The sequence below is a fragment of the Drosophila bipectinata genome, unplaced genomic scaffold (genome assembly GCF_030179905.1).
Source record: "Drosophila bipectinata strain 14024-0381.07 unplaced genomic scaffold, DbipHiC1v2 scaffold_25, whole genome shotgun sequence".
Lineage (NCBI taxonomy): Eukaryota > Metazoa > Arthropoda > Insecta > Diptera > Drosophilidae > Drosophila > Drosophila bipectinata.
The window spans coordinates 52,501-62,500 of NW_027222898.1; the positions used below are offsets into that span (position 1 = coordinate 52,501).

The 10,000-nt window shown below is 30.2% G+C and overlaps 3 non-coding genes across 3 annotated transcripts in view; all 3 read right to left on the reverse strand.

Annotated features, from left to right (window-relative positions):
• The window catches only part of LOC138927425 (small subunit ribosomal RNA), a 1,995-nt gene extending 1,931 nt beyond the window's left edge, over window positions 1-64 (reverse strand). The window contains exon 1 of the ribosomal RNA XR_011443918.1: window positions 1-64. This exon is cut by the window's left edge and continues 1,931 nt beyond it. This is a non-coding gene — a ribosomal RNA (small subunit ribosomal RNA).
• Window positions 65-5,063: 4,999 nt separating this feature from the next.
• On the reverse strand, window positions 5,064-9,013 carry LOC138927435 (large subunit ribosomal RNA). Its single transcript, XR_011443928.1, has one exon. It is a non-coding gene; the product is annotated as a large subunit ribosomal RNA (ribosomal RNA).
• A 318-nt stretch (window positions 9,014-9,331) lies between these two features.
• Window positions 9,332-9,510, reverse strand: LOC138927441 (5.8S ribosomal RNA). Its single transcript, XR_011443934.1, has one exon. It is a non-coding gene; the product is annotated as a 5.8S ribosomal RNA (ribosomal RNA).
• Between the last annotated feature and the right edge of the window lie 490 nt (window positions 9,511-10,000).

A 10,000-nucleotide genomic window follows, 5' to 3' on the forward strand; every position in this document is an offset into this window, starting at 1 on the left:
ACTTAGACATGCATGGCTTAATCTTTGAGACAAGCATATAACTACTGGCAGGATCAACCAGAATAATGTTTATATCTTTGATATATTTCATTTTCATATTGATATATAGAAAATAAATATTGCAAATATTTGTATAAATTAAAATATTAACGAATTTGGCCAATTATTATATGGCATTCAATATTCGTTCATTTATTAAAATATATATATATATATATATATTTATAATATATCCCTCGGGTGCCCAACGCATACACCTCAGGGTATATTTTTTTCATGGCTTTTTCTTAAACCCTCGTTTGTGTTAGGGTATTTATATGAGCGGGCGGTCTTTTTATTTATATAAGCCTTCTTTAATATTTTTTTTAATAAAATACAATATTATGCATATATTTAATTCTAAAATATCTTTATATTTTCACATACAACAATTTGTATATATTCACATATATATATTTGCTTAATTTTATAATAAAATTATCGCATATGTATTTTGATAATAAATTTAAAATTTATTTTCTTTGTATATAAAAGTCTAGTTTTATATGATATAAAACTAAGCACTTTTTAATTTTCATATATTTATATATTTTCATATATATAGTTTATTCATATTTATTTATACAATAATAATAATAATAATATTACTACTATTATCATATACGTATATGAAATTAAATTTAATTCCATATACTTACTAGGATATAATAAAAAGAAATTTTTATTTGCCTAGAACCAGAAATTAACGATAATAATTGGAAACTTGTCAAATTATAATTTATAATAAGACGTAGACGCTTCAACGATATTATCTAAGTATACAATATAGTGTATATATAATATATAATATAGTATGTTATATTATATAGATAGGCTTACACCACCTACCATATATACCTTTTTGACCACACTTTCGTCAAGCTGGGTATTTATTTGCCTTCTTTCCCTCACCTAAAAATACTCATCGGTATTTTAGTATATTCATATAATATAAATAATATACTATATTGGTAGGACGACACCACCTACCCTATATACCTTTTTGAACACACTTTCGTCAAGCTGGGTATTTATTTGCCTTTTTACCCTCACCTAAATATACTCATCGGTATATTTCAGTATATTTTAGTATATCCATATGAATATGTATATCCATATCCATATCCATATGAAAATAATTTAATATTTCCATATTTATTATAATATAATAAATATTATTATATTATATATTATATGGTAGGCTATCCCCATCACCTACCATATATTTCATATACATATAAATATTTTCATATCCATATATATTTTTTTATATTCATATATTTTCATATATGTTATATGCATATGTATTCATAACCATATGCTCATATATTAATACTGGCGGTCTTCTGTTTAATATAATATTATTTTAATATTATATTGGTAGGCCGAACACCACCTACCCTATATACCTTTTTGAACACGGTTTCGTCAATCCGGTCATTTATTGTATGGGAAGTATGACTTTCCCACACATATTTGGATATCCATACGATTGCATATCCATATGAAAATATTTTTAATATTTTTAATATATTTTTAATATTTCCATATTTAATATAATATAATTAAATTATTATATTATATATTATATGGTAGGCTATCACCATCACCTACCATATATTTCATATACATATAAATATTTTCATATCCATATATATTTTTTTATATTCATATATTTTCATATATGTTATATGCATATGTATTCATAACCATATGCTTATATATTAATACTGGCGGTCTTCTGTTTAATATAATATTATTTTAATATTATATTGGCAGGCTGAACACCACCTACCCTATATACCTTTTTGAACACGGTTTCGTCAATCCGGTCATTTATTGTATGGGAAGTATGACTTTCCCACACATATTTGGATATCCATACGATTGCATATCCATATGAAAATATTTTTAATATTTTTAATATATTTTTAATATTTCCATATTTAATATAATATAATTAAATTATTATATTATATATTATATGGTAGGCTATCACCATCACCTACCATATATTTCATATAAATATAAATATTTTCATATCCATATATATTTTTTTATATTCATATATTTTCATATATGTTATATGCATATGTATTCATAACCATATGCTTATATATTAATACTGGCGGTCTTCTGTTTAATATAATATTATTTTAATATTATATTGGCAGGCTGAACACCACCTACCCTATATACCTTTTTGAACACGGTTTCGTCAATCCGGTCATTTATTGTATGGGAAGTATGACTTTCCCACACATATTTGGATATCCATACGATTGCATATCCATATGAAAATATTTTTAATATTTTTAATATATTTTTAATATTTCCATATTTAATATAATATAATTAAATTATTATATTATATATTATATGGTAGGCTATCCTCATCACCTACCATATATTTCATATACATATAATTATTTTCATATCCATATATATTTTTTTATATTCATATATTTTCATATATGTTATATGCATATGTATTCATAACCATATGCTCATATATTAATACTGGCGGTCTTCTGTTTAATATAATATTATTTTAATATTATATTGGTAGGCCGAACACCACCTACCCTATATACCTTTTTGAACACGGTTTCGTCAATCCGGTCATTTATTGTATGGGAAGTATGACTTTCCCACACATATTTGGATATCCATACGATTGCATATCCATATGAAAATATTTTTAATATTTTTAATATATTTTTAATATTTCCATATTTAATATAATATAATTAAATTATTATATTATATATTATATGGTAGGCTATCACCATCACCTACCATATATTTCATATACATATAAATATTTTCATATCCATATATATTTTTTTATATTCATATATTTTCATATATGTTATATGCATATGTATTCATAACCATATGCTTATATATTAATACTGGCGGTCTTCTGTTTAATATAATATTATTTTAATATTATATTGGCAGGCTGAACACCACCTACCCTATATACCTTTTTGAACACGGTTTCGTCAATCCGGTCATTTATTGTATGGGAAGTATGACTTTCCCACACATATTTGGATATCCATACGATTGCATATCCATATGAAAATATTTTTAATATTTTTAATATATTTTTAATATTTCCATATTTAATATAATATAATTAAATTATTATATTATATATTATATGGTAGGCTATCACCATCACCTACCATATATTTCATATACATATAAATATTTTCATATCCATATATATTTTTTTATATTCATATATTTTCATATATGTTATATGCATATGTATTCATAACCATATGCTCATATATTAATACTGGCGGTCTTCTGTTTAATATAATATTATTTTAATATTATATTGGTAGGCCGAACACCACCTACCCTATATACCTTTTTGAACACGGTTTCGTCAATCCGGTCATTTATTGTATGGGAAGTATGACTTTCCCACACATATTTGGATATCCATACGATTGCATATCCATATGAAAATATTTTTAATATTTTTAATATATTTTTAATATTTCCATATTTAATATAATATAATTAAATTATTATATTATATATTATATGGTAGGCTATCACCATCACCTACCATATATTTCATATACATATAAATATTTTCATATCCATATATATTTTTTTATATTCATATATTTTCATATATGTTATATGCATATGTATTCATAACCATATGCTCATATATTAATACTGGCGGTCTTCTGTTTAATATAATATTATTTTAATATTATATTGGCAGGCTGAACACCACCTACCCTATATACCTTTTTGAACACGGTTTCGTCAATCCGGTCATTTATTGTATGGGAAGTATGACTTTCCCACACATATTTGGATATCCATACGATTGCATATCCATATGAAAATATTTTTAATATTTTTAATATATTTTTAATATTTCCATATTTAATATAATATAATTAAATTATTATATTATATATTATATGGTAGGCTAACATCATCACCTACCATATATTCCATATACATATAAATATTTTCATATTCATATATATTTTTTTTTATATATTCATATATTTTCATATATGTTATATGCATATGTATTCATAACCATATGCTTATATATTAATACTGGCGATCTTCTGTTTAATATAATATTATTTTAATATTATATTGGTAGGCCGAACACCACCTACCCTATATACCTTTTTGAACACGGTTTCGTCAATCCGGTCATTTATCGTATAGGAAGTACGACTTTCCCACACATATTTGGATATCCATACGATTGCATATCCATATGAAAATATTTTTAATATTTTTAATATTCGTGAGTTTTTAAATAGGGACAGAAGGAATCTCTTGAATTGAATCATGCGCGTCACTAATAAGATGACGAGGCATTTGGCTACCTATGCGAAAGTAATTCAACTCCCGCCGTCTTAAGGTTTAAGACTTATAACAATATATGTTTAATATTTTTAATATCCGTGAGGTTTTAAATAGGGACAGAAGGAATCTCTTGAATTGAATCATGCGCGTCACTAATAAGATGACGAGGCATTTGGCTACCTATGCGAAAGTAATTCAACTCCCGCCGTCTTAAGGTTTAAGACTTATAACAATATAAATGAAAAATATTATTTTCATTTTTCACGTCACTAATAAGATGACGAGGCATTTGGCTACCTAAACGAAAGTAATTCATCTTCCGCCGTTATAAGGTTTAAGACTTATAACAATATAAATGAAAAATATTATTTTCATTTTTCACGTCACTAATAAGATGACGAGGCATTTGGCTACCTAAACGAAAGTAATTCATCTTCCGCCGTTATAAGGTTTAAGACTTATAACAATATAAATGAAAAATATTATTTTCATTTTTCACGTCACTAATAAGATGACGAAACAGTTAGTAGGCCACAATTAGTAGGGAAACGTGGACAACCCGTGATAAATCCTTATATGCTTTCTTAGATATAGCATATAAAGATTTTTTATACTAAATATACATATTTACACATGCATATTTACATTTTTTTTATATTTCGAATCATCAAGCAAAGGATAAGCTTCAGTGGATCGCAGTATGGCAGCTGCTCAACCACTTACAACACCTTGCCCGTTACAAAAGTCGTTTACAATTGATTCTAGGCTTTGTCATTGTATTAAATAATGTTTTCATATGTAACTAGCATGGCATCAGGTGATCAAAGATCCTCCCAATTTACTATGTTACAAATTACATTGGCATCACATCCATTGTCGTTTAAAATATAAATAATAAACTTTAAATGGTTTAGAAGCCATACAATGCAAATTGCCCCTTATTTATCATTGCAGTCCAGCACGGATACGACCTTAGAGGCGTTCAGGCATAATCCAACGGACGTAGCGTCATACCACTGTTCGCTCGAACAAGTATTGTGCCATTGGTCCGTACCTGCGGTTCCTCTCGTACTACGCAGGAATGCTGTCGCAACAACGTTTTGTCATTAGTAGGGTAAAACTAACCTGTCTCACGACGGTCTAAACCCAGCTCACGTTCCCTTGCATGGGTGAACAATCCAACGCTTGGTGAATTTTGCTTCACAATGATAGGAAGAGCCGACATCGAAGGATCAAAAAGCGACGTCGCTATGAACGCTTGGCCGCCACAAGCCAGTTATCCCTATGGTAACTTTTCTGACACCTCTTGTTAAAAACTCTTTAAACCAAAAGGATCGATAGGCCGAGCTTTTGCTGTCCCTGTGTGTACTGAACACCGAGATCAAGTCAGCATTTGCCCTTTTGCTCTATGTGTGGTTTCTGTCCGCACTGAGCTGGCCTTGGGACACCTCCGTTATTATTTGAGAGATGTACCGCCCCAGTCAAACTCCCTACCTGGCAATGTCCTTGAATTGGATCATACCTGAGTAATTGGAGTTATACCAAATTTTCAAATCGATAATACATGAATGCATCTCTCATTAAAGAATTTGTTTGCGATTATATAACAAACTCGTGATACTTTGATCAAGAAGCTTGCATCAAAACCCAATACCATAAGATATAATAAATATATCCGTATAATGGCTAGGAAATGATACACGTTCCATTTAATCAAGTAAGTAAGGAAACAATAAGAGTAGTGGTATTTCATTGTCGATACCAAACCGAAGTCTAATATCTCCCACTTATTCTACACCTCTTATGTCTCCTTACACTGCCAGATTAGAGTCAAGCTCAAAAGGGTCTTCTTTCCCCGCTAATTATTCCAAGCCCGTTCCCTTGGCTGTGGTTTCGCTAGATAGTAGATAGGGACAGAAGGAATCTCGTTAATCCATTCATGCGCGTCACTAATTAGATGACGAGGCATTTGGCTACCTTAAGAGAGTCATAGTTACTCCCGCCGTTGACCCGCGCTTACTTGAATTTCTTCACTTTGACATTCAGAGCACTGGGCAGAAATCACATTGTGTCAACACCCGCTAGGGCCATCACAATGCTTTGTTTTAATTAGACAGTCGGATTCCCCAAGTCCGTGCCAGTTCTGAATTGATTGTTAATTGATAATCGTTATAATTAATAAGAACTAATTGGTTTGACCCAACTAGTATTCTTAAAAATTTTAGCAAGAAAGTTCCACAATTGGATACGTAACTAAACTATCCGGGGAACAAGTTACAACCATAAATGATTATAACTCTATTTACCCAGAACGAGCACATAAACCATATTATTGTTTCCCAATCAAGCCCGACTATCTCAATCTTCAGAGCCAATCCTTATCCCGAAGTTACGGATCTAATTTGCCGACTTCCCTTACCTACATTATTCTATCGACTAGAGACTCTTCACCTTGGAGACCAGCTGCGGATATTGGTACGGCCTGTTGAGAAGTTTGCGTATCCCCACCATAAATTTTCAAGGTCCGAGGAGAAAATATCGACACAACAGTATATGTCATGCTCTTCTAGCCCATCTACCATATCTCTCTGCGAAAGACTTCCATGGTAGTACGACTATAAAACAGAAAAGAAAACTCTTCCGATATCTCTCGACGGCTTCTTTATGGTCGTTCCTGTTGCCAGGATGAGCACGAGGCCCATATTTAATAACAAACGGATACTCAACAGGTTACGGAATTGGAACCGTATTCCCTTTCGTTCAAAATTATTCAAGTATATAATTTTCACAATAATTGTAATATTTATTTTTACTTGAAAATTTTCGGCTTTCGCCTTGAACTTAGGACCGACTAACTCGTGATCAACCACTGTTCACACGAAACCCTTCTCCACTTCAGTCCTCCAAGGTCTCATTCGATTATTTGCTACTACCACCAAGATCTGTACCAATAGCAGCTCCATGCAGGCTTACGCCAAACACTTCTACGCATACCATTGTACCTTCCTACTCACTAAAGTTTCAAAATTTATATTACAAGTAATATAAATCATCTACTTTAGCGGTAATGTATAGGTATACAACTTAAGCGCCATCCATTTTAAGGGCTAGTTGCTTCGGCAGGTGAGTTGTTACACACTCCTTAGCGGATTTCGACTTCCATGATCACCGTCCTGCTGTTTTAAGCAACCAACGCCTTTCATGGTTTCTGCATGAGTTGTTAATTTGGGCACCGTAACATTACGTTTGGTTCATCCCACAGCGCCAGTTCTGCTTACCAAAAGTGGCCCACTGGGCACATTATATCATAACCTTAAACTTCATATCAAGAAAGTTAAGGTTCTTACCCATTTAAAGTTTGAGAATAGGTTAAGATCGTTTCGACCCTAAGGCCTCTAATCATTCGCTTTACCAGATAAGATTATTTTATATAACATTAAAATGCACCAGCTATCCTGAGGGAAACTTCGGAAGGAACCAGCTACTAGATGGTTCGATTGGTCTTTCGCCCCTATACTCAATTCTGACAATCGATTTGCACGTCAGAACTGTTTCGGTCTTCCATCAGGGTTTCCCCTGACTTCAACCTGATCAAGTATAGTTCACCATCTTTCGGGTCACAGCATATCTGCTCAAGGTACGTTCCAGTTAGAGGCATAAATAATATAAATATTATTATACATAACTATATAGAACGCCCCGGGATTGTGTTAATTAACTATAAAATAGTTAAAAAACTAATCCCATTAATAGTCAAGTTAATTACGCTATTAGGTTTATATCCCAATAACTTGCACATATGTTAGACTCCTTGGTCCGTGTTTCAAGACGGGTCCCGAAGGTATCCTGAATCTTTCGCATTGTTAATCATACAAGTGCATATAATAAACACAAAAATCAATGATAATTATGCCATTATATAATTCCGAAAAATTAACGCACTGTATTCTTATTAATCTATCAACACTTTATCAAATTAATGACATTTATCCTATGTTAAAATGCAAGCATAATAATTTGAATAAACTATAAGTCATATTTTATGATAAATTATATATGTTAATAGATTACAATGTCCTTATATGGAAAAAATGCACACTATTTCTATAATATTATTTAAATATTATAACTTTAATGATGAATTTTCCATAATGGATATTCAGGTTCATCGGGCTTAACCTCTAAGCAGTTTCACGTACTATTTAACTCTCTATTCAGAGTTCTTTTCAACTTTCCCTCACGGTACTTGTTTACTATCGGTCTCATGGTTATATTTAGTTTTAGATGGAGTTTACCACCCACTTAGTGCTGCACTATCAAGCAACACGACTCTTTGGAAACATCATCTAGTAATCATTAACGTTATACGGGCCTGGCACCCTCTATGGGTAAATGGCCTCATTTAAGAAGGACTTAAATCGTTAATTTCTCATACTAGAATATTGACGCTCCATACACTGCATCTCACATTTGCCATATAGACAAAGTGACTTAGTGCTGAACTGATTTCTTTTCGCTCGCCGCTACTAAGAAAATCCTTGTTAGTTTCTTTTCCTCCCCTAATTAATATGCTTAAATTCAGGGGGTAGTCCCATATGAGTTGAGGTTGTATAAAGCAATGTATATATATATAAACAATATATCTCTATGAAGAACAATATATTTGATATATTTTCAATTTTCGCATCTTTAAATAAGAGACAATTCTAGTTAAAAAAAATTTAATTTTTTTTATGCTAGACATTTCTCAGTATTATTTGAATTGAAAAAAGAAAGAATTGTATATCTTCATTTTTTCTTTTATAAATATTTGAGATAATTGCTTTTATATTTAATATTATGAATATATAAATATATCCAATAATATACCATATGCATATCATTATAAAAATATATAATAATAAGCAACTTTATTAGCATAGTCTTACAACCCTCAACCATATGTAGTCCAAGCAGCACTATAAAATTAATTAAAGTACATAACAGCATGGACTGCGATATGCGTTCAAAATGTCGATGTTCATGTGTCCTGCAGTTCACACGATGACGCACAGTTTGCTGCGTTCTTCATCGACCCATGAGCCGAGTGATCCACCGCTTAGAGTTTTATAAATATATATAAATATACAATTCGTCAATTATGTTTTTATTGAAAGAAATTAAAAATACACCATTTAACTGGCATATATCAATTCCTTCAATAAAGTTATTTTTATACCTAAAATAATTGTTGCGAAATGTCTTAGTTTTATATAATCAATATAAATATAATTTATATTGTTTTAATATTATATAAAGCATTAACCTGTATATCAGGTACAACAATGTATATTTTAGGTGTTGCATTTATCAATGTATGCGCATAATTTAATATGAACAATACATCACGCAACGCATGTATATTAATTAAATATACACGCAATTTATATTCAATACATTCGTCTATATTTAAACATATAAAATATGTTTAATTTTTTGATATACCTAAAATAATTGTTGCGAAATGTCTTAGTTTTATATAATCAATATAAATATAATTTATATTGTTTTAATATTATATAAAGCATTAACCTGTATATCAGGTACAACAATGTAT